This window comes from Rhinoraja longicauda, chromosome 23, assembly GCF_053455715.1.
Source record: "Rhinoraja longicauda isolate Sanriku21f chromosome 23, sRhiLon1.1, whole genome shotgun sequence".
NCBI classification, from domain to species: Eukaryota; Metazoa; Chordata; class Chondrichthyes; order Rajiformes; family Arhynchobatidae; genus Rhinoraja; species Rhinoraja longicauda.
Genome location: NC_135975.1, coordinates 28,326,397 through 28,353,009, shown reverse-complemented (window position 1 = coordinate 28,353,009; position 26,613 = coordinate 28,326,397). Strand labels below are relative to the sequence as shown.

At 45.0% G+C, this 26,613-nt stretch overlaps 1 protein-coding gene across 7 annotated transcripts in view; it reads left to right on the top strand.

Moving 5' to 3' along the window:
• Nucleotides 1-8,715: 8,715 nt before the first annotated feature.
• eps8a (EGFR pathway substrate 8a, signaling adaptor) overlaps nucleotides 8,716-26,613 on the top strand; it is a 140,976-nt gene continuing 123,078 nt past the window's right edge. For 2 of the 7 annotated variants that reach the window (XM_078419936.1, XM_078419927.1), the window contains exon 1: nucleotides 8,716-8,845. The gene's annotated coding sequence lies outside the window, so the exon portion shown is untranslated. The remainder of the gene's footprint in view (nucleotides 8,846-26,613) is intronic. The other 5 variants (XM_078419934.1, XM_078419935.1, XM_078419929.1 and 2 more) reach the window with 5 other exon arrangements.

The window sequence follows — 26,613 nt, the reverse complement described above, 5'->3', positions numbered from 1 at the left end:
CACACCTTATAGAATAGGTTATTTAGAGTACTACTTACTAGCCAGCCTTAAATCAACAGAGATAATGCAACCTGAAATGCAATACCGAGAGGCTAATAGATCTATTCACCCGTGCTATTTTCGGTCACTTTTCAGCTATATATCAGATTAAGGTGATAGGGACAAGCAAGTTGTTTGAGGTTGGAGAATTATCGTTGCAATGGTGACAGAGGGTCTTTTGTAATGGAAATTGATAAGAGTGCCATTATCAAATGGCGTATAATTTCACTGGATTAATTTGAATAAGCATGTCATTGCCACAGTGCTATTCAACATTATTTAGACTTTACACGTTGGAGAAACAGATCCTTTGGCCCACCGAGACCGCACCGACCAACAATCACCCTGTACACTAACACTATCCTACACACTGGGGACAATTTTTACAATTTTACCGAAGCCAATTAATCTACAAATCAGGTATTTATTCACAAAATGCTGGAGTAACTCAGCAGGTCAGGCAGCATCTCAGGAGAGAAGGAATGGGTGACGTTTCGGGTCAAGACCAACAAGGGTCTCGACCCGAAACGTCACCCATTCCTTCTCTCCTGAGATGCTGCCTGACCTGCTGAGTTACTCCAGCATTTTGTGAATAAATACCTTCGATTTGTACCAGCATCTGCAGTTATTTTCTTAATCTACAAATCAGCATGTCTTTGGGATGTGATAGGAAGCTGGAGCACTTGGAGAAGACCCACGTGGTCACGGGGAGAATGTACAAACTCCTTACAGACAGCGCCCGCAGTCAGGACCGAACCCGGGTCTCTGGCGCGGTAAGGCAGCAACTCTATCGCTGCGCCACTGTGCCACCCTAGTTAGTAAGCATGTTAGTAATCTCTAAACTAAACTAAACATGTTAGTAAACATGTACACTACACCGGTATCTAAGATTGAACCTGGGTCTCTGGCGCTGTAAGGCAGCAACTCTGATTCATCTCTCAGATATCAAACATTGAACAAAGAACAGTGCAGCACAGGAACAGGACCTTCGGCCCACAATGTCTGTGTCGAACATGATGCCGAGATAAACTCATCTCCAATGCCTGTGCATGATTCATACCCTGACATTCCCTGCATATCCATGTGCCTATCCAAAAGCTTCTTAAACATCATTATTGTTTCTGCCTCCACCACCGCCACTGGCAGCATGATCCAGATACCCACCGCTTTCCCCTGCACATCTGATAACAAGAGGGACCCGGCGTGGGGGGAGGGACCGAGAGAACGAAGAGAGACCCGGCGTGGGAGGGCCGCCGAGAACAAAGATGGACCATCGGGGACTATATGGAATTTAGTTTAGTTTAGCATTCAAGAGAGAGCTAGATAGAGCTCTTAAGGATAGCAGAGTCAGGGGGTATGGGGAGAAGACAGGAACGGGGTACTGATTGAGAATGATCAGCCATGATCACATTGAATGGCGGTGCTGGCTTGAAGGGCCGAATGGCCTCCTCCTGCACCTATTGTCTATTGTCATCTCCTTTAAACTTTATCCCTTTCACTTTAAAGCTAAGCCCTCTAGTTTTCTTGACATTTCCACCTGGGAAGAACAATTCTGACTGTCCAATCTATCTGCGCCTCGCATAATGTTATATACTTCTATCAGGTCTCCCCTCAGCTCCCGATATTACAGAGAAAACAACCCAAGATTATACAACCTCTCCTTACAACTAATATCCTCTAATGCAGGCATCATTTGGCTAGACCAGTTCTGCACCCTGTCCAAAGACTCCACTTCCTCCCTGAAATGGGACAACCAGAACTGCGTGCAATACTCAAAATGCTGCCTAGCCAAAGTGCTATAAAGCTGCATCTTGACATCCTGACTCTTACAGTCATTGCCCCGACTGAACAAGGCATTCCTCATCACCCTATCTATGTGTTGCATTGTAAGAAACTGCGTATCTTGTAACTTTAATGGACACATGAGAAATGAAAGCTGATGAAAGGAATTACATCACTGTAGATTTTAGTCAAGTAGCAGCCATGGGACTGGTAACTCTGAATTCCTGTGTTTAAATTGTGACATGATATATTATAAAACTAAACAAAATAAACATCAGGGATTGTGGAGCAGGGTCTGACTTTAATCCACATTCTGCGGTTTGTATTCAATGCCACACCAAGTGACTAAGCAATCCATTTAGTTATATAAGTAAATGAATCAGATGGACATTTAAAATAGACCGTAACTCAGTCTCTTAGATGTAAAGGTTGCGGTATTTTTCCATGATAAACTATGAACAATTTAATGACTTTCTATGTCTCTGAGATAATATTTCCACTTCCTTAGGGACGACAGAGTGGCACAGCGATAGAGATGATGCCTTACAGAGAGCTGGGTTCAATCATCACCATAAGTATTGTTTGTGCAAAGTTTGTACGTTCTCCCTGTGACCACGTGGGTTTTCTCCTGGTGCTCCGGTTTCCTCCCACATTCCAAAGACGTGCGGGCTTGTATTTTCATTGGGCTGTGTAAATTGTCCCTAGTGTGCAGGATAGAACTAATGTACGGATGGTCGCTGGCCAGTGGGGGCGGATGGTCTGTCTCCATGCTCTATCTCCAAAGTAAACTAAAGAAGCATCTTTAAGGATGTTTTCCAAACTCTATTTCTTAAACCTGCTTTAGTGATATTCATAAATTCATAAGTTCAAGGAGCAGCAATAAGGCCATTCGGCCCATCAAGTCTACTCTGCCATTCAATCATTGCTGATCTATCTTTCTCTTCCTACCCCATTCTCTTGCCTTCCCCCCATAACCCCTGACACCCTTACTGATCAAGAATCTATCAATCTCCGTCTTAAAAATATCCATTGACTTGGCCTCCACAACCGACTGTGGCAATGAATTCCACAGATGCACTACCCTCTGACTAAAGAAAATCCTTCTCATCTAGTGATATTAAAGGATAAATATTGGCCAGGACTCTCCCGTTCAGAATCGTGGTAAGGGAGATGTCCACCATCAGCGCGGATAGGACCTCTGGTTCAACATCTCCTCTCGACTTCAGAACCTTCCAACAAACTGCACCGGAGTATTAGCCTGGTTTTGTGCTCAAATCTCCAGAATGAAATTGGAACAAATAGCTTAGTATTTCAGGCAAGAACACTCCTTGGCTGATGTAAAAGATCTAAAGATGCCTTTTAAAAAAAAAACCTCGAGAGTGCCAGTAAATGTTATTCCTGAGGCAATATCTCAAAATAAATTATCTCCTTGTTTCTGTTTGTCAGTTTAATTGGACATCCATGAAATACAACATCAATTTTTCTTTCTTTCTATTTGTTAAATATTTTTGGAATCATCGTGCAGACAATTTTCAGTCTTTAATGTTAATTTTTTAGTTTTGGTTTTAGAGGAACGGCACGGAAACAGGCCCATCGGCCAACCAAGTCCACAGCGATCAGCGATCCCCGCACATTAACTGTCCTACGCACACTAGGGACAATTTACACTTATACCAAGCCAATTAACCTACAAACCTGTACGTCTTTGGAGTGTGGGAGGAAACTGAAGATTTTGGAGAAAACCCACGCAGGTCACGGGGAAAACGTACAAACTCCGTACAGACAGTACCCGTGGTCGGGATTGAACCCGGGTCTCCGGAGCTGTCAGGCAGCAACTCTACCGTTTCGCCTCTGTGCCACCCTATATTAAAATTTCATGTATTAAATTTTTTATATTGATTTTTGCCAGGGGGCACATCCCTTTGAGATTTTTCAAAGTCCTTCCACTGCTGGCACTTTATGTGCTTTACATTCTTGTTCCTGCATTTTTAATTGATTGCATGGAAACAGACCCTTCAGCCCACCGAGTCCATGCCGACCACCAATCACCTGTTCATTTTTATGCTATCCCACTTTCTCATTCACTCCCTACACACTAGGGGAAATTTACAGGGGCCAGTTAACCGACAATCCCGCCCATCTTTGGGATGTGGGAGGAAACCGGAGTACCCGAAGGAAACCCACGTGGTCACAGAGAGAACGTGCAAACTCCACATAGACAGCACCCGAGGTCAGGATCGAACATAGGTCTCTGGTGGTATGAGGCAGCGACTCTACCTGCTGCACCACATATTTATATCTCTGATAATTAATTTAAAAAATCACCTCATCATTTTTAAGCGCTACAATTAGGAGTTCCCTTTTATCTATTTCTTCAATTCCTTCTTGGCGAAAATTTCAACTCGACCCACCACGCATGTCAATAACAACTGTTACCTGATAGTAAATAATAAAAATAAATATTAAAATATTTCCTTGTGCGGAATACTCATCTGGGTCATTTATTTCTTCAGCTGTTTCTTTCTTCTTTGTTACCGCCCTGCTTCTTCCAAATGGATTCCTTCCACAATTGGACTCTTCAAGTAGGTTTTGTACATCACTGCCTTTTGTCATTTTACACAAGAGTTCTAAGTTCTCCCATTTTAAACTTTGGTGAACATAAATCAAGTTAATGAACCAGACAACATGAAGCCAACTTCTTTATCTATAAAGTTTTATCAGTCTTCTCATCTATATATATTTTTTCTGTTATTGAATTAAAATCGGCAGAGTTCTAAAAGATAAGATGGCGCCAGAGTGTGACGAGTCTTTGCCTGCTCTTCCGAGAGAAGGATCTACTATAATCGGGTACAATCGCTCCACTCTTTTATAATCTCTTTTCTACCTGTAAATCTCATATCTAAATGTTTCAATGATATTTTACCCCATTTTGGATATTGGACTTTGTCTAAGGGCGGCAAGGTGGTGCAGCGGTAGAGTTGCTGCCTTACGCGTTTGCAGCGCCGGAGACCCTGGTTCCATCCTGACTACTAGTGCTGTCTGTACGGAGTTTGTACGTTCTCCCCGTGACCTGCGTAGGTTTTCTCCGAGATCTTCGGTTTCCTCCCACACTCCAAAGACGCACAGGTATGTAGGTTAATTGGCTTGGTGTATATGTGTAAATTGTCCCTAGTGTGTGTAGGATAGTGTTAATGTGCGGGGATCGCTGGTCGGTGTGGGTCGAAGGGCCTGTTTCCACGCTGTATCTCTAAACTAAACTATGGAATTGATGTGTGATAATGTTGAGAACTATGTTCTGCACTTTGTATCTTCCCCTTTGCTCCACCTGTTGTACTAGAGTTTGATCTCTTGTACCCTCAGACTATCTTTGATCGGACTTTACTGGCTTTATCTTGCACTAAACGTTATTCACGTTATTCCCTTTATCATGTTTCTGTACATTGTGAATGGTGTAATCATGTATTGTCTCTCTGCTGACTGTTTAGCATGCAACAAAAGCTTTTCACTGTACCTTGGTACATGTGAAAATAAACTAAACTATTGTACTCTAGTTTGATTTGATTGTATTTATATAATATCTGATCTAAATGGATAGCATGCACAACAAAGTGTTTCACTGTACCTCAGTACATATGGCAAATACAAAGCTAAATTAATAACTATATCTTAAAAGTTCTCGTAAAATCTAAATTTCTTGCGGAGCGCTGTCATTTTCCCATCAAAATAGGTTTGGTTGTGGAAGCATTAAGAAAGAAGATCTGAGTTGTTTGGTGCATTATTTTTTTAGCGAAAACTGACTGAATGCATTTTGTTTTATAGTTGAAAGCAGATACTTTAATAAAAGAGTGCATTGTGATGTAATCTCGTCAAAAGATCCTCATGGATTAAATTGGCCAGTCACCATGTTTTCCATTCATTTTAACCCTTTGTCAAAATAAATTCATGAGTTGTGTGTAAACATTTTTAATGTTAGCTTGACTGCACAGAAGAAAGAAGTTTGGACGGTGCTGTCCCTGACATGCTGTAGGGAATTTAACCAACTTGGAAGTTGAGCAGCACTGTGGCACAGCTGGTAGAGCCGCTGCCTCACAGTGCCAGAGACCCTGGTTCGATCCCGACCTCGGGTGTTGTGTGTGGAGTTTGCGTGTTCTCCATGTGACCGCGTGCATAGGTTTCCTCCAGGTGCTCCCGTTTCCTGCCACATCCCAAAGACATGCTACTTTGTAAGTTGATTTGCCCTCTGTAAATTGCCCCTAGTGTATGGGCAGTGGTTGAGAAAGTGGGATAATGTAGGACTAGTGTGAACGGGTGATCCATTGCCAGTATGGGCTCAGTGGGCCGAAGGGCTGCATTTCAAAACTAAATCTAAAACTATAGGCTCGAAGACCAGGACTGGCAGTTCACTGTTCTGGGGTGCTCCAGGCGTCAGAGAGGTACAGGCAAGAGAAGAGGGACGGAAGTTGTCTCTTTGATGGGTGACGACAAGCAACACTAACCACAACGCTGATCACAACTCTAACTACATCCCTGACCACAGCGCTAACCACAACACTAACCATAACCACAACTTCAACACCAAACGATTCTGAACCTTGTACAATGTCGCACTGCATACTATTATGATCTGATTACCTAGTATATTGGATAATTTACTGTATTATTATTAATTCTATTTTCATTTATTATGTTGTTTTAATGCGCCTATAAAGCTGCAGCAAGTAAGACCATCTTCCTGGTGACAATTAGACACATTTGACTCTTTTTGCTCAGGAAGGACAACAACTGTGGGTACAGGAGAAACTCTTGAGGGAGAGTATATGGGTAGAACGTAGAAGCGCGATGGCACTTTCGCCTGTAAGGTGAAAAGTTTCACAGGAACCTGAGGGGCAACATTTTCACACAGTGAGATGTCACCCTTTAATGCTCGCCTTCACTCCTCACCTCACTGTGGTGGGTGTATGGAACGAGCTGCCAGAGGAGGTAGTTGAGGCAGATAAATGAACATTTAAAAGACATTTGGACAGGTACGTGGGAAAAAAAATGTTCAGAAGGACATGGGCCAAACGTGGGCAGGTGGGACGTGTGTAAATGGGGCATCTTGGTTGGCATAGGTAGGATGAGTTGAAGGGCCAGTTTCCATGTAGACAATCCAATAGTCAGTGAATATTAGAGGTGCAGATATGCAGACAGCTGTAAGAATAAGAGGGTAGTATTATTGGGGGATTTTTAATTTTCTAACATTAACTAGGTCACCCATACCACAAAATGGTGTGCCATTGTGCCACCCTACCTTACAGCTGTTACATTGCCACCCGTTTTTTTTTCTTTCAAGATTCCAGAATCAAGAGTGCTTTATTGTCATATGTATCCAAAACGGAACAATGAAATTCTTACTTGCAGCAGCACAACAGGCCTGTCAACACATTACTCACAGATAACACAAGAAATAAAACAAAATTTAATATATTAAAAATATGATATTAGTGCAAAACAAAAGCCCAAAGTCCCGAGTTCAACCAAGGCAGTTCCTAGTTTAGTTAGTGTTTCAATAGCCTGATGTTTGTTGGGAAGAAGTTGTTTTTGAACCTGGTGGTCACGGTTTTCAGGCTCCTGTACATTCTTCCCGATGACAGGAGTGAAATGAAAGTATGGTCAGGTTGGTGTGAGTCTCTGATGATGCTGGCTGCCTTTTTGAGGCAGCAGTTCCTGTAGATCCCTTTGATGGTGGGGAGGTCATTACCCAGTGATGGACTAAGCAGTGTCCATGCCCATGATGTCTTTGCCCACTTGATGAATTCTGGTATACCATTCATTCTTGGTCTATTCCATTTGAACAATCATTGTTTTACAATGGGATTGATAGCAGAAATCTGGGGTCAGGTCTCATGCGTATGCTAGCCTTTACATGTCCGTGTCTTTCCTTCCCTGTAGCTCTTCGAATGTCAGACTGACATTAAAGAATGGATTAATCACTGTTTATTTCAGCTAAATGTCAGCAAAGCCAAAGCCATCCTCTCCAGCTTCTCTAACTCTGCCTGCCATATGTTCACCAACTACATGCTTGGCAGCTTGGGTTCAACCCAAAACTCCACGGCCTTTGAAGTCTACTTGATCTTCAATTCAGCTTCCTCTGCCACATCTGACCTGTTCTCCCATCTCGAAAACTTCACCTGCTGCTTCAACACCTTTCCCACTTCTCCCAAAAGGTTAGACTGGAGCGTTTTCAGCACAATTATCAACAGGAGAAGTTGGGCTTCTTCATCAGCAGCTAGCTTAAGGAGGAGATTGGTCAGGATGTACAGATCATCGCTGGTTTAGATAGCAAACCTGAGATCATCACTGGTTTAGAGAGAGAAATACAGACCGAAGAAGTGTCCCAATTCGAAACATCACCTACCCATGTTTTATGGTATCTGCCTCCACAATCACCACCGCTGCAGCAAGATGTATTTTGAAGATTGTAACAGTGGAGTTGGAGTTTTAGCTATGATTAGAGATATAATATAATCCGATAGATTGACACAAAGTGCTGAAGTAACACAGCGGGTCAGGCAGCATCTCTGCAGAGAATGGATAGGCAATGTTTCTGGTAGGGACACTGTTCCTTTGCCTGAAAATTTGCAAGAATTTCTATGTTCCATTTGACGGTGCATATGAAGGGTTTCACACTTGGCACTCTTGCACCGGTGCAAAGAGGCAGCAGGTGCATTGGAGCAGCAGCTCCTGCAACATGCGACGCATGCATTGCCAGAGGCGGCTGCAGGATTTCCCCAGCGCTGCTGCGTGCCCTGGAGGGAATGCCTCGAGACCCCCCCCCCCGGGGCATCCCCGGGCCAGGCGGCGGCGGCGCTGGCGGGTCCCCGACTGCAGGTGGCGCCGGGGAGGTGGGGAGCGCGCCCGCGGGCGCGGGGCGGGGGCGCGCTGGAGGAGGCGGGAGCCCGCAGCGAAGGCGCGCGGGCGGTGAGGAGCGGACCGCGAGCGGCGGCGGTTGGGACGGAGCGGAGCGGGGCTGAGCTGTGGTAAGGTGAGGGGGGAGATGGCTCACACCGGGGGGTAGGGGTCCCTCCTCCTCCTCCACCCCTCCTCTTTCATTCTCCCCTCCTCCTCCTCCTCCTCCTCTCATTCTTCACCACTCCTCCTCTCCCCGTACTGTTCCTCCACTCCTCTCCTCACTCTATCCCTCCACCTTCTCTCCTTCCTCCTCCCCATCCCTCCATCACCCCAACTTCCCTCCTCCCTCTCTCCACTCCTCCTCTCCCCGTCCTGTACCTCTTCACCTTTAATCCTCACCTTCACTCCTCTCCCCACCTCGCCCTCACACCTTCTCTCCTTCATTACTCCTCACCCTCACTCACTCCTCACCCTCACTCACTCCTCACCCTCACTCACTCCTCACCCTCACTCCTCACCCTCACTCACTCCTCACCCTCACTCACTCCTCACCCTCACTCCTCACCCTCACTCACTCCTCACCCTCACTCACTCCTCACCCTCACTCACTCCTCACCCTCACTCACTCCTCACCCTCACTCACTCCTCACCCTCACTCACTCCTCACCCTCACTCCTCACCCTCACTCACTCCTCACCCTCACTCCTCACCCTCACTCACTCCTCACCCTCACTCACTCCTCACCCTCACTCACTCCTCACCCTCACTCACTCCTCACCCTCACTCACTCCTCACCCTCACTCACTCCTCACCCTCACTCACTCCTCACCCTCACTCACTCCTCACCCTCACTCACTCCTCACCCTCACTCACTCCTCACCCTCACTCACTCCTCACCCTCACTCCTCACCCTCACTCCTCACATTCACTCCCCCCTCCATCTCCCCCTCTCCACTCCTCCTCTCCCCGTCCTGTTTGCCTTAATCCTCACCTTCACTCCTCTCCCCTCCTCATCCTCTCCCCTTCTCACCCTCACTCCTCCTCACCTTCATTACTCCTCACCCTCACTCACTCCTCACATTCACTCCCCCCCTCCATCTCCCCCTCTCCACTCCTCCTCTCCCTGCCCTGTTCCTCCACTCCTCTCCTCACCCCATCCCTTCACCTTCCCTCCTCTTGTTCCTCCTCACTCCACCTCCCCATCCCTCCATCACCCCAACTTCCCTCCTCCCCCTCTCCATTCCTCCTCTCCCCGTCCTGTTCCTCCTCTCCCTTTATCCTCACCTTCACTCCTCTCCCCTCCTCATCCTCTCCCCTTCTCACCCTCACTCCTCCTCACCTTCATTACTCCTCACCCTCACTCCTCACCTCCATCTCCCCCCTCCACTCCTCTCCACTCTCCACTCCTCCTCTCCCCGTCCTGTACCTCCTCTCCCTTAATCCTCACCTTCACTCCTCTCCCCTCCTCATCCTCTCCTCACCCTCACACCTTCTCTCCTTCATCACTCCTCACCCTCACTCACTCCTCACCTTCACTCCCCCCTCCATCTCCCCCGAACTTCCCTCCTCCCCCTCTCCACTCCTCCTCTCCCTGCCCTGTTCCTCCACTCCTCTCCTCACCCCATTCCTCCACCTTCTCTCCTCATGTTCCTCCTCACTCCTCCTCCCCATCCCTCCATCACCCCAACTTCCCTCCTCCCCCTCTCCACTCCTCCTCTCCCCGTCCTGTTCCTCCTCTCCCTTTATCCTCACCTTCACTCCTCTCCCCTCCTCATCCTCTCCCCTTCTCACCCTCACTCCTCCTCACCTTCATTACTCCTCACCCTCACTCCTCACCTCCATCTCCCCCCTCCACTCCTCTCCACTCCTCTCCCCGTCCTGTACCTCCTCTCCCTTAATCCTCACCTTCACTCCTCTCCCCTCCTCATCCTCTCCTCACCCTCACACCTTCTCTCCTTCATCACTCCTCACCCTCACTCACTCCTCACCTTCACTCCCCCCTCCATCTCCCCCGAACTTCCCTCCTCCCCCTCTCCACTCCTCCTCTCCCCGTCCTGTTCCTCCACTCCTCTCCTCACCCCATTCCTCCACCTTCTCTCCTCATGTTCCTCCTCACTCCTCCTCCCCATCCCTCCATCACCCCAACTTCCCTCCTCCCCCTCTCCACTCCTCTCCCCGTCCTGTTCCTCCTCTCCCTTAATCATCGCCTTCACTCCTCTCCCCTTCTCATCCTCTCCCCTCCTCACCCTCACACCTCCTCTCCTTCATTACTCCTCACCCTCACTCCTCACCTCCATCTCCCCCTCCACTCCTCTCCCCTCTCCACTCCTCCTCTCCCCGTCCTGTTCCTCCTCTCCCTTAATCCTCACCTTCACTCCTCTCCCCTCCTCATCCTCTCCCCTCCTCACCCTCACACCTCCTCTCCTTCATTACTCCTCACCCTCACACACTCCTCACCTTCACTCCAACCCTCCATCACCTCTCTCCCCAAATCCCCCCTCCCTTGAAGAAGGGTCTCGCCCCGAAACGTCACTCATGGCTTCTCTCCAGAGATGCTGCCTGACCCGCTGAGTTACTCCAGCATTTTGTGTCATCCTTTAATGCTCGCCTTCACTCCTCACCTCACTCTTCTCCCCTCCTCACCCTCACTCCTTGTCCTCGCTCCTCACCCTCACTCCTTGCTTTTTCCTCACTCTCACTCTTTCTCTCTTTATTCTCCCCTCCTCTCCTTACCTTCACTCCTCCTTTCTCCTCTCCACTACTCTCCCCTCTCCCCCCAGCTCTCACTCCTCCCTCTCCCCTTGCCCTCTCCCTCCTCGCCTCACATTCCTTCACCCTGTCACCCGACACCCCACCTCTCCGGCCTCGCCCCTCTCTCCTCTTGCTCTCTCCTCTCATCCCCAGAGGTGGGGAAGGGTGGAGGAATCCCGATCCCTCAATATGAATCATCCCTTCCCTCCCCTGAGTTGAGCTTCTACCCCTCACCCTCACTATTCCTTCCTTATCTTCCCCAGTTCTCACACCCATTGCTACCATCCACTCCCCATGTCAACAGTTTTCACCCCCTCCCCATCACCTACCCGACCCATTTTCCCATTCTCTACCCATGATCAGCACCACTCTCTTTTAACTAATTCTCTGTCCCTCACCCACCTCCTTCTCCCCCTATTATCCCCCCTCCCCTACAATCCCCCCTCCCCTACGATCCCCCCAGCGATTCCCCCCTCCCCTACAATTCCCCCCTGTGATTTCCCCCCCTCCCCTAGCCCCAATCCCTTACCCCCTACCCCCCCTGCGATTGACCCCTCCCCCTGCGGTTTACCCCATCCCCCTGCGATTTACCCCTCCCTTCCCCCCCGACAATCTCCCAGATCCCCGTCCCAGATCTCCCCTCCCTTCCTCCACCCCAGACCTCCCTTCCCTCCCTCCCCCCTTCCCCGACCCCAGATCTTCCTCTCGCTTCACCCAAGATCTCCCACACACTCCCTGATCCAGTCCCTCCCTCTCCCCTGTAATCCACCTCTTATCTCCCCTCCCCCCCCTAAACCTGTCTTGCTTCCCCCGTCCCGTCTCCCTACCTCCCTCCCAAGCCCACCTCTTAATCTTGCTGCCCAACTGGACCAGATCCCATGCCAGGCCTTGGATTGCGGCCAGTAAACTAACCGTGAACCTCTTTGGATCTCTTGGTTGGAATGAGCTGTGTCAGATAACTTTTCATGCAAATTCTTTTTCATTTAGTCTGGCATCTTTCTTCTCTTTGCTTTTGTGTGTTAGAACCCCGTAAGAAAGGAATATAAGGTTGATATTAATTAACATTCTCCATTGAAGATTGCATTTTTCTATTTCGAGCTTGTGGGATTATTTACAGCATATTTTTGAGCAATGCATTTGCCTTTAACCGGATTAAATAAAATAAATAGCATTAACTCAAGACTACGGAATAAGTTTAATTTTTTTATGTCTGGCATCCTCTTCATTGATGTATATCTTTGTAAAATGTGTGTGTAACATGTTCTTGTATTAAATTCTATTTTAATAGAATGAACTGAGCAGAGGGTTTAGGTTTTACACTTGCTTATCTTTGCTTGGTTGTTATCTCCTGCTTAAGAGTTGTCAGTGGGTCAGTAAGTACTTGAGATGCAGACAACTGTTTTTGGAGTAACTTCAAACTAGCCTCAACTGCAGTATTGACAGGGTTTGCTCTGTTTAACTGGAGATTGCTGTTATCCAGGGAGATTGTTGATGATCTGTCGGTATAGCTTCTGTATGGTAATGATGCTTAGGAAGGGATGGTGCTGCTTCAATAAGCTTGCAACGTTTCTTTGTAAGAGCACATCTAAAATGTCACTGTCTTGGAAAGATGTGACTGAGGAATTGAGTGTTACTGCACTAAACATTATTCCCCATATCCTGCATTTGTGCACTGTGGATGGCATAATTGTAATTTTTGTAGGTTGTTGGGAGCAGAATTAGGCCATTCGGCCCATCAGGTGTACTCTGCCATTCAATCATGGCTGATCTATCTTTGCCTCTTAACCCCATTCTGCCTTCTCCCCATAACCCCTGACACCTGCACTAATGTATCTATCTCTGCCTTAATCATGTATAGTCTTAACGCTGACTGGATAGCACACAACAAAAAAGTTGGTACATGTGACAATAAACTAAACTAATAACTAATAATAAACTAATAACGAATAATGTCAAATCTGTAGAAGGGTCCCGATCCAAAACGTCACCCTTTTTTTCCAGAGATGCTGCCTGACCCACTGAGTTACTCCAGCACTTTGTGTCCATCATAAAATAACTACTAATGGCAGGAATTTGTTTTAAATCTGAAGCTTCATGATACCCAGCTTTTTGAGAACTAGTTCTCTGAGGGAAGCAAAATAAATACCTGCATTTATTTTGGATATTTTCCCAATCTCAGCATCCTCCCAACATACAGTCTGAAGAAGGGTCCTGACTCGAAACGTCACCTATACATTCCCTCCACAGTTGCTGCCTGACCTGCTGAGTTGCTCCAGCACTCTGTTCTACCCAACATACTCTGTAGCCAGGAGAATACTTCTGAAGTGCAATCGTGATGTAGAGACTGCTGCCGTCAATAGGTGCACAATACATCCCCACAAATAACAAAGTGATATGTTTTAGTAATTTTCAATGAAAGGAGAATATTAGTCAGGGGAATGAGATTATTCTCCTGTTCCATTCAGAATGCCAGTGCCTCTGTCTGTGCAATATTTCCCCAGAACTGGTCTAGTGTGTCAGGCTGAATTATTGTGTTTGAGTATGGCATGGGGCTTGAATCAGTTTAATTTAAAACTCAACACAAATCATGTACTGACGGACCGCGAAGAACCGCACACAGTATGGTTATTTCCAAGCTACCCACTCGGTTTGGATAATTAGGGATGTACAGTAAATGGGAGTGTGGGCAGCAATGGGATTATCACATGAAGGAATCAATTTAAAAAAGGCAAAACTATGAACTTGTTCATGAATCTTCAAGGTGCAAAATGCCGGAGTAACTCAACCGGTCGGGCAGCTTCTCTGCCGGACCTGCTGAGTTACTCCAGCACTTTGAGTCTTTTTTATGGAAACCAGCATCTACATTTTCTTGAGTCTCAGAAACTTTTAGTTTCCTTGGATCTTTTTTTGAGTATTTGTTCTCCATCTTGAGCTTGTCGTATTTCATTGGATGGAATTGATGGCATCTCATATGGGATGTGGTGTTTCTGCTGAAGCCCATGGTGGTTTCATGCTGCGGGTGATGTCCTGTTGGGCAATTTGTACATGCAGTGGATATTCCTCCAAACGACTGGCACATTACTGCATTCAAACGTTGGGCATTGCAGTGATATCTGCAGGTGTTGAGCATGCCACTGATTAGAACGTAGAGGATAGAACAGTATGGCACAAGAACAGGCGGTTTGGCCCACAATGTCTGTGCCGAATATGATGCCAAAACCAACTCTTATCTGCCTCCACAAATCCACATCCCTCCATTCCCTGCATGTCCATGTACCACGGATGGCAAGGCGGCGCAGCGGTAAAGTTGCTGCCTTACAGCTCCAGAGACCCAGGTTCAATCCTGACAAATGGCCTGTCTGTAAGGAGTTTGCACATTCTCCCCCATGACCTGCGTAGATTTTCTCCGGGAGCTCTGGTTTCCTCCCACACTCCAAAGACGTGCAGGTTTGTAGGGCAATTGGCTTGGTAAAATTGTCTGTCGTGGGTGTAGGATAGTGTTGGTGTGCGAGGACTGCTGGATGGCACGCACTCGGTGGGCCGAAGGACCTGTTTTCACGCTGTATCTCCAAACGAAACTAAACAATCCAATGGTCTCTTAAATGTCACTATCATATCTGTGTGCACCATCATCCCCGGCTGCGCGTTCCAGGCACCCACTAGATTCCATGTATTAGAAAAATCCTGCCCCGCACATCCCCTTTAAATTTTGCTTCTCTCACCTTAAACCTATGCCCACTAGTATTTGATTTTTCTATCCTGGAGTAAAAAAGGTTATGACTCTACCGTTTATATGCCTCTCATTTTTATATACCGATTGGTTGGAAGATGTTGCTTGTTTGGATGAATAACTATTGAGATTAGTAATTAAAAACTAATACACATCATGTGTTTTGGGTGGTTAATGGTTAAAAGGAACAATCTCTGCAACAGTTTAGGAACATAACTTTAACTACACCTGCTTTATGTTGGTTTTGTTTTCTTTCTACTCGCTTATATTTGATCTGATTGTCTGGGAAGTCACTGCTAAGAATGCTCATGGGAAGCTCCCTGTACATTTCTTCACCACTTGGCATAAGGATTTGCCAAGAAAATCGCAAAATGCTTCATTGTCTTTTATCAATGCAATGATTTGATTTGTTTTGTTCCATTTGAATACACTTATTTAGCTCATTAGCTTTTCATTCATTTCTGACTCTGCCTTTTGGGTTAAGTTAATATTTGGTCATTTTGTGATGATTACAAAGTTGGTCGTTGTTCTCTGAATGAAATCACTAAAGTCGACAGACGTCAGTTGGGAGCAGAATTCCAAAGATGTAAGGTTTTTTTGTTGCCTGTACAGGACTGCTATGATAATATCCGTGAAAATGCCTGAATTCTTTCCGGCTTTTTATTTATGACGTTTTTGCACAGACTATATAAAGACATACAGGTTTGTAGGCTAATCGGCTTCTGTAAAATTGTAAATTGTCCCTGGTGTGTGTGGGATAGTGCTGGTGTACAGGGTGATCGCTTGTTGGCGTGGACTCGGTGGGCCGAAGGGCCTGTTTCTGCGCTGTAACTCTAAACTAAACTAAATTAAGCTTCAAAAACATGTATCTGAAACAGAATTAGATAATATCAAAAAAGTTGGGATTGCCAAAGTGACAACATTTTATTTCAAATCTCACTTGAAAAAGTTTGGGTAGAGAAACAAGGAACTGCAGATGCTGGAATCTCGCACGAAATACAAAGTGCTGGAGTGACTCAGCAGGTCAGGCAGCACATGCAGAGGGATGGACAGACGACATTTCAGGTCTTGACCCTTCTTCAGACTGATTGGAGTAAGGGAGGGGACAAAACTGGAAAAGAGAGGTGGGGATGGGACAAAGACTAGTAAGTCGCCTGCCCTTTGTTTCCACATATGCTGCCTGACCCGCTGAGTTACTCCAGCGTTTCTTTCTGTGATTCTGTTGTCAATTTTGAAGTTAGCGGTTGAGAATGCCGATTATTGAAATTCGCTTCTGACATTTCAAGGACCATGGGTTATTTTTTCATTGCTTTTCGTTTTCACAAATCTGCCTTTCTGAAGATACACTCGAGTTGCATGCGTTATGATCTTAATGTGATGTTTGAGTAAGCTGTGCTGCTGGGAGACATTCCTGTGTCTACTTCCAGTGAATCATATGTACCAGAGAGCATTAGGATCAGACTAGATAGATCCTTGAAATCTTGCAGCTGAACCATTGAACCCACTGTGCTTGTGTGGGCTTTTGGAAAAGAGCTCTGCAATTAATTCTTTGCAATAGCCCTATTGTTTCCTCTACTTTGAGTATCTATTCAGCCTCTATTAAAATTTACTATTGAATCTGCTTTCTACAATATTTTCATGCAGCGTGCTTCAAGAAATGTAATTTATTGCCAGTTGTTTCCACCTTTTTATTCGTTGATCTTTGCCTGCTTCATGCGTCAATGTTAATTATTTTATTCCTGAAAATAAATGCACTTGGCAGTCTTTGCGGCACTTGGCTTGATTATGTCACTTTTGTGGTGTTGCTATAGTACCCGTTTAGTGGTTCTTGAAGGTGCAAATAACAGCTGCTTTTCAGTTCCGGGATACTGGTTCTATTTTTGTGACAGTTGCAGATTCTGTCACTATTTTTCACCAGCAACAGAGCCTGGTTCGGCGGACCTGGTGTGGAGGTTGGGAGTGGAGGGGTGAACGTCACGACAAGGAAGGGATCTGGAGAATGGTTAATCGCGTCATCTTAAGACCAAGCTGTGCATGACCCTGACTGTGGAGACATGGACAGGTGTTGGCAGTCCATAAATTGGTCAATCTCACTAATGTTATGTGTAAATGCTGTCAACCTGCTAATAAGGTTGAAGCTTCATTAATGCAATCAGCATCTGATGGTGGTGTTTCAGATCTTTCTCTGCTTGTGACTGATCTCATGATAATGCTGTCTTTGCAATATTATTGTTTATTTATTATATATATATATATATATATATATATAGAGAGAGAGAGAGAGAGAGAGAGGGAGGGAGATATTATGTCTCTCTTTATACCCATCACCAACTTGAGGCCTGATCTTGTCCTCTGGTGCATGGTGTATTTTGTGGAGCTCACAGTCTCTTGGGAGGATGCTGTGCAGGAAGCCATCGAAAGAAAGAAACTGCGATATACAGAGCTTGCAGCAGAGGCAGAATAGCGGGGCTGGAGAGCAAAGATCTGCCCAGTAGAAGTTGGATGTCGGGACTTCATGGCAACATCAACTGTAAGATTAATGAAGGACCTGGGGGTCAGCGGACAAGCCCTACGCCCGGCCATCAAGGAAACATCAGGGGTGGAAGAGCGGAGTAGCCAGGAGTAGCATGAGGAAAGACCCCATCTGGCCTCCCAAATAAGCCGGCTAGGCAGATGCAGAGGGGGGTGTTTCTGGGACGCCAGAACGCACCGCTGAGCCCACTGGAGACGTCGTGGACCCAGTCAGCGAAACGTTGATGAAAGTAGGAGCCCACTTGATAACCCCAATGACGTGTCTGCCCAGCTTTTCTCAACATCGGAGGAGCGTAGGTGAGTGCTTAAGCCTTCCATCACCACCGGGAGCAAGTTAAGCGGTGGCTTAACATCACGTCCTGTGTATTTGAAAACATACATATCTTTTGTGCTGCTGCAAGTAAGAATTTCATTGTTCCGTTTCAGGACATCTGTCAATAAAACACTCTTGACTCTTGTTGCTTCTCCTATATAATCCAAATGTTTCTTGATTTGAATAATGAACGTGAAGAATGGGTTTTTTTCTGATGCTTTTGGTGCCTTCTGCTTCATTCTCCAGGCTTTAGAACATGGAACAACATAGTACAACATGAGGCCCTTCGGCCCACAATATCCGTGCCGAGGATGATGCCAAGATAAACTAAACGCCACTGTTGGCACATGCAGTATTTGGTTGAAATAATTACTTCTACTTGCAGTACCTTCCCTGTTACACGATTAAGAGATCCCATAAAAAAGCTGCTAAGCTACAAATTGTAACCCATCAAATGCCGATTGCACTAATGAAGTTTCAACTTATTAGCAGATTGACAGTAATGAACAAAAGTCATTTTAAGTCCAATTAGACGTAACATTTTTCAGGAGTTTAGTTTGTATCAAGTGCCCTGGTATAGCATCTTCATGATATTCAGTATATTTCAATGGTAAGATGTATTTTTAAGGTGCTAACAGTGGTTGGAGTTGGAGTTTTAGCTGTGATTAACTTCACATATTCCTTTGCCTGAAATGTTGTAAGACTTTCTATGTTTAATTGTTGGTGCATATGACCATTAAACATTCTTGACTTGACTCTTGTGGTGCTGCATCTGTTCTCAAGATGAGGCTTTCCATTCCAGCACAACTGAAATGTTCCTTTTATTTCGGAAATATGGGCGCCCTTTAACCGTATTTGATGAAACCCTTAATCTAATTGCCCTCTATTTCCTGCATGTCTGCTCCCCTCCTGCCCCCAGCCCCCCACTCCCCATCACCCACCCCCCACCCCGACCGTCCACACCTTTCACCCCTTGAGCCTGTACATCCAGCATATCATCATTTTGCTTCTCTGCCAGATGCAATGGAACCTCGGCATCAGTGACATACAGTAGACCCTCGTTATTGCAGACCTCTTTATAACGGATTTTGGTCATAGCGGACTCTCTTTAAGAACACGGGATGCTAGTTACACAGGATGCTAGTTACTCTGCAGAGGTTATTGAAATTGGAGGAGCTAGTGAAATTGCCAAACAATCGCTTTGATCGACACTTAACTCGAAACAACGTAACAACCAGTCTGTAGTACAGTGTTTCTCAACCTTTTTACCCTTGCAGGACCCTTGAAATAATTTTCATGTCTCAGGGAACCCCTACATAAAAATTTGTCACGTACAGCTCCTGTCCACTGACCACTAAAGGCCGTTTCACACTGGCGCCGTATAGACGTCGCTAAATATGTTCCCTATGATTATTATACTTTTAAATGATATAACAGGTTGAAGACTTTATTAAAATACCCAAGAATATGCTGTACGTGAAGTTCCTCAAATGAAGATCCTCGTATGTTGCAAAACATACTTGGCTAATAAAGTTTTATTGTGATTGTGATTGTACGTGTGTAATATAATTATGAATATGAAATTAAACACAAAAAAGACTCAAAAGTGCATTTACATATAATTAGCAAGGATGCGCATTTCTGCTCTACATTGGTCGAGTCCTGGGGAAAACAAACCCACATACGACCACTAATTGCAGTAATTTAGAGTATAACTAGACCAAGTGGATCCGTTGGCCCCAAACCTGTCCTGCATTGGTGCAGCTCCCCTCCTCCCCCTCCCACCTCCTCCCTCCTCCCCCCTCCCCCTCCCTCCCCCACTCCCTCCCCTCCCTCACCTCTCTCCCCCCTCCCCTCCCCTCCCCCCTCTCCCCCTCTCCCCTTCTCCCCCCTCCCTCCCTCCCTAAGAGATAGATTTAAACTTTAAAATGTGAATAACTAAAAATAGAAACCAATTTCAATGAAACTTCTTCCATTAGCACCAAAGGGACGACGGTGAGTAAGGTGGGCCTAAAATACTTACTCTATCGTGTACTGTTTTGGCTGTAGTTCAGGATCAAACAAACAAACAAATGAGAGTTTTAGTATATAGATGTCATCTTGCTTATTGAAGTACATATTGAAGTACTTGTTCAAGTAAATTCACACATAAATTGATAATCAGCCCAAAAAGGTGCCAATTGGCTTTTCTGCTGTGCTTTATATTTTAACCACGTCTTAATTAGTTAATATAGTTATATAATCTTGCACTTAAATTTAATATTTACTCATTACAGTTCCACCACTGATTTTCTGGCACTCTTGGTTCCAGAAAATGGTTTATCCATTTTACCTGACCAAATGAGGTCATGGCCATAGGGGTACAATGGTACCGGAATGGTCCACCTAGGCTGCTGGGAGGGGGGGGGGGGGGAGGGAGGGAGGGGGAGAGAGAGAGAGAGAGAGAGAGAGAGAGAGGAGATAGGAGATACTGGCCTGCAAAGCCAGCCAAGGAAGTTGGCTATGGGGTTAGATGTGCTGGCTCCAGGTGAATTCAACCCACCGGTCAAATGGCATGGCAAAACCCATGGCAAATTTAACCCACCAGTCGGCCATCGAAGTCCCGATGAGGTCGAGATCGGCTGCCTTGCCTGGCCTAGGTGCCACATTATCGGGGAGACTTCCAAGGCGGGGGAATTTCCCGTGGAACCCCTAACGACCTCTAGCAGAACCCTAGTGTTCCGGTAACCCCGGTTGAGAAACGCTGCTTTAGTATGTTTAGATAGCAATAACAAAAATAATTTTTTAGCTGTTAAGAACTTTGTACACTCAGCACGTTAGGCAGGTGAACCTGTCTTCAAAAGGAGAAATGTCTCCTCTCTTCAAAAGTTGAAATGGAGTTACCGTTTAAGGCTGATGTCCGTTTACCTTGAGCTCCGGGTGGGCAGTTGGTCATGGGAATCTCACTTCGAGTGGGACATGGTTTCCTCACCCAGGCACCCCCCCACCCCCCCATGCCCCAGATCTCCTATTTTGCTCTCAATCTCTGAATACGGGCATCAGCAGCAGGGGCAGCGATTACTGCTGTTTGCCAGCTGCACTGGACAAGATGGTGCCAGGCGGCCTTGGGCCGCTGTGCTCCATGTGGTGAGGGAGGTCTCACTGAGCTCTCAGTGACGGGGCTCAAGGATTCTGACCCGGCGCCAGGGCAGTGATGTTAATGGGGGGAAAAACTCTCACTCTGTTATAGCGGACAATCGTCAATAATGGACACCATCGTCCCCACCCCCACCCATGGTCTGTTATAACGAGAGTTTGCTATATTTCCTTCCTTTCCCATCCCCTTCAGCTTTTATCAGGGAACAATCGCCCTGTGACGCCCTGGTTCACGCATCCACCCTGTTTCCCGGCACCCACACCTGAAACCGTGGCAGGTGCAACGCTTATGCCTGCACCACCTCCCTCACCACCATCAAAGGAAGTAAACAAACCTTTCAGGTGAGGCAGAGATCCATTTGCAACTCCTCCAAGTGGTCTACTGTAATTGGTGCTCTCAATGTATCCATCGTGGCAGCAGCAAGACCAAATTCAGTAAAGAACTGCAGATGCTGGTTTTCACTGAAGATAGACACAAAATGCTTAGTGGCTCAAGCAGCATCTCTGGAGAAAAGGGACACTCTCAACCCAAAACATCACCTATTCCGTTTCTGCAGATATGCTGCCAGACCAGTTGAATTATGTCAGTATTTTGTGTTTATCTAAACCCAAGTGCAGACAAGGTGACCATTTTGTGGAGCACCTGTGCTCTGTCCGCAATGGCGATCTTGTTGCGGGTCATTTCAACTCCCCTCTCCTTTGCTATGGCCAGCGAGAGCAAGAGCAGACAAGAAGCAACCCACATTCAACTTGGGTAGCTTCAATTTCAATAGTTTTCTTTCGCTTTGTTCACTATTCCTTCCATCCCCAACAAATCCATCTGCCCTTCATCCCTCCCTTATCTAGTTCCAATTACCACCTTCCAGCTTCTGTATCTACCTCCACTCCTCAGTCCCACTCTGGCTTAATCTGACCAAACCCCTTCCTTCTGTTCATTTAGACCAGGGGCCTCCAAACTTTTCAGCATGAGGGCCATATTATATTTGGCACATTTTTGCGGGCCGTAGGAAAAAATAAAGAAGTGTGAGTTTTATAAATTGAATGAACTCAAAACAGTTTAGACTAGGTTACGTTGGATTAAATTAGGAAAGGTTAAACTAGGTTAGGTTAGATTAGGTTAGTTTACATTAGGTTTATCAAATCAAATCAAATTGATTTAATTGTCATTCAAAAATAGATTTGAACGAAATTGTCGTTACCATGCAGTCATAAACAATAAAGAGCACAAGACGCACAATTACACAAGTTTAACACAGCGAACCATCCCAGTGATTCCTCCAGGCACACCCTCACTGTGATGGAAGGCAAAGAAAAGTCTTATCTCCTCCTCTGTTCTTCTCCCGCGGTCAGGCAGTCAAACTGCTGCTTCGATGCGATCGAGGCTCCCGACTTTTGAAACCCCCGCCGGGCGATGGAAGGTCCCAGAGCCAAGCCGAGCAGGGCGATGAAGGTCCTGCGAACGGGTCGATCAAGCCTTACGATTCGGCAACAAATAAACACAGCGAAATAAGAACAAACACAAGTGTAGTTATTGTTCGGAAGCCCTGCATCCCCGGGGTGGCCGGCGGCGGCAAGGAGGGAAGTTTCACTTGTGTTTTTTTCTTCTTTCGCTGCGTTAGAGGGAGACGGGGCCGGGGAAGAGAGTGGAGGAGTGGCGCAGATCTCGTTGGCTCTGGGAGAGAGAGAGGGAGGGAGCAGCACCCACAAGTGGCGGCGCTCCTTCACCGGACCCTCTGACACCCTCCCCCTCCCCGCGCTCCCACTCTCACCCACTGGTCCCTCTACCCCGACCCTCTCCCCCCCTCTCCCCTCTCTCTCCCCGGGGTGAGCGGCAGCGAGGAAGGGTTTCATTCTGGGTCGGTGGCGATCCGCTCTCCGGCGAACCTTGGCCGGCAGCTTCTGCCTCCAGTCCCCGCCGCCTAAGAACTTACTGCGGGCCGGATAAAATCTCGTGGTGGGCCGGATGTGGCCCGCGGGCCATAGTTTGGGGATCGCTGATTTCGACTTTAGAAATACAGGGTGGAGGGCTTCCGGTGGCGTTATGGACTGAACAAGTCGCACGTCAACTAGCTCCGTGAACATTCCGATTTAGGAAGAGAGGAACGGGACGGGCCCGTTGCAACTTACCGGCAATTTTCAACGAAGGGTGGGTGACATCATCAGATCGCGACTTTTAAAAGTAAATGTCGACAAGTCGCACCCCCCCGTTAAAAACCGTTAAAAAAGGAACGGTTAGAACAAGACCCGTGGAAGAAGAAGAATCAAGCCAGATGGAAGCCTCTGCTACAGCTCAAACCTCAGCAGCGGGTCAGGAAGAAACTGCCAAACGAACAACCCCGGAATCCACAGCCTAAAAAAATTGGATTGGAAGAATTTCGTAGCGTTGTGGGTGAGGAGCTTTCAGATATGAAGTCTCAAGTGGTAAATATGACAGTTGAATTACAAGAGATGAAAGCTGAATTAGTGTCCCTTAAAGGAATGAAGGGGGAAATACTATCTACTATTAAGGAGCAGTTGGATAAATCAAAGGCTGAAATGTGTGTAATTATGAATGAACACATGGAGGAAGTAACCTCCAAGTTACAAAAGTTGGACTCTGATTTTTCTGGTAAGCTGAACCACATCACCGCGTCAATAGAACAACATGATGAGGCTTTAGGTGAGTTGGAAACTTTAGCTGAGACGAGTGCTGAAACTACAAAAGTAGTATTGTCGGAGACTCAGCGTCTTTCTGATTTATTGATGAGATTAACCGAAAAATGTACTGACTTAGAGGGTCATTCAAAACGACAAAATTTAAGAATCCTTGGAGTTAAAGAAGGCAAAGAAAAAGATAAAAACGTTCGTGATTTTACTGCTGAGTTATTACAGGAAGTTTTGAAAATGGATTCAAAGCCCTTGCTGGATCGAGCCCATAGAGCACTGAGAGCACGGCCAGGTGCTAATGCGCCTCCAAGACATTTGATTCTGAGGGTGCATAATGCTCACGTTTTAGAAGATATGCTGTCAAGAATTGCTAGTAACAGAGCTTTATCATTCCGAGGCGATGAGATTCGCATCTTCAGAGATTACCCCTTTGAGGTGGTTAAGAAAAGAGCACTGTTTAATGAGACAAGATCTATTCTCAAGAAGATCCCAGCGCTCAGATTTGGTATGTTGTATCCAGCAAAACTCCGAGTGACCTACAATCAAAATGAATCCTTTTTTACTGACTATAATAAAGCACTGGAATTTGCTCGGGAGATCGAAAGGTCGCTGAAGGCTTGATTATGATTTCACGGCTATCTTAATTGGCAGACATCTGATTGGACTTTAAAAATATTAAAATTCAAAGATTTAAGTTTAGTGTATATACTATACGTATATTAACCGTAACTAATAATTATTAATTAAAAAACATATATATTTTTATTAATCATCACTAATAAGAAGTATAAGTAATATTTGATTTATGTAAACCTTACTTTGAATACTTAATTAATACACTTTAGATAGAAAAATCGATTTATTATAGACTAATTAGTTTCGGGCCCGCCCCGTTTATCTCTCTTTTTAAAAAAACAAAAAAACAAATAATAACTGTGTTAAAAAACGGAGCTAGTATTAATTTTTTTTTACATCTCACGGAAGTCCTTAGATTTTTTGCCACCTTAGGGTGGCTAACACTAACTGCACTAATTGTAGTTGTAGTTTTAGTTGTCTCTTCTTTTTTCCTGCACTCTTTTAACCTTTTATATATTGATTTTTTTTTTAGATTTAACTTTTATTATCATGTCATTTTTCAGAAATTATATACTTTTGGGAGATATTTCCGGGAGGCACTCTACGCTGTACAAAAGATCATCCACCCCTCATTCAAGAAAAATGTTGTAGTCCGGGTGCCAGACCATTTGCTTTATTATAGACCATTTATCGGTTAAGATGCAAGATTCTATTAGGAAAACAGGGGTTAAAGGTATTACATTTTGTAGTTGGAATGTCAAGGGTGTTAATGAACCAATTAAAAGAGGTAAAGTACTTTCACATTTAAAATCTATTGATGCAGACATAATGTTCCTTCAGGAAACTCATCTAAAAAATGTAGCACATAATAGACTGAAAGGCAAATGGATTGATAAAGTATTTCACTCATCGTTTCCCTTTAAATCAAGAGGTGTTGCTATTTTAATTCGTAAGGGTATACCATTTATAAATACTTCCTCTATAGTCGACACTGAAGGTAGATATGTTATATTAGTGGGAGAACTATATTCTACAAAATTGATATTGGTGAATGTCTACGCACCAAATTTTGATAATCCGTTATTTTTAAAAAAAATATTTAATACCATTCCAGAATTTGGACAATATAACTTGATAATTGGAGGAGATTTAAATTGTACATTAGATCCTTATTTGGATAGATCTTCAACTCAAAGGAAAACAAAATCCAAGTCGTGTGAATTATTAAACTCTTATATAAATAATGCAAATATAAAAGATGTTTGGAGGATTGATAATCCTTCAGGCCGAGAGTATTCATTTTATTCACCTGTGCATAAAACTTATTCAAGAATTGATTATTTCTTGGTGGACTCCAAACTTATTCCTTATACGTATAATTCGAAATATCATAATATTATTATATCCGATCATGCCCCTTTAACATTTAGGGTAAAACTCCAAGGAGTAACGGGGAAACAGACTAATTGGAGATTTAATCCGCAAATCTTAAATGAAAAAGCATGTTATGACTATCTTAAATCGCAATTTGAGATTTTTTTTAACGCAAATGACCTTCCTGAAACATCTGCGTCCCTGCTTTGGGAAACATTTAAAGCGTTTGTGAGAGGATGTATTATTGCTTTTCAAGCGTCTCAAAACAAGAAGAACCGAGCTGAACAGAATGACCTGGAAAGTCAGATAAGACAGTTAGACATAACAAATGCCATCGCTCCCTCTATTGAAATACATAATAAAATTGCAGTTCTCAAATATAAGTTAAATTATATCCTTTCAGCTCATATTTTAAGGCTTTTTCAATATACTAAACAAAAACATTTTGAATTTGGAGATAAACCACAGAAATTGCTAGCACGTCAACTCCGTAAATTAGAAGATGATTCTACAATTCATAAAATTAGATCAGAAAATGGAGATTTGCTTAAACTACCTAAGGATATTAATCAGAGATTTTTGCAATTTTATCAGTCATTATATTCATCAAAAATAACAGATACTTCTGCGCAGATGCAAAAGTTTTTGCAGGAATGTAATCTTCCTGGTTTGAATGTGAGTGATAGAAATTTACTGGGCGCAGAAATAACTATGAAAGACGTTGAAGAGACTATTAAATCCATGAAAAATGGGAAGACTCCTGGCCCTGATGGCTTAAATAATGAATTTTATAAAAAATTTAGTGGTTTGATCTCTCCACGTTTGCAAACTGTATATAGTCACG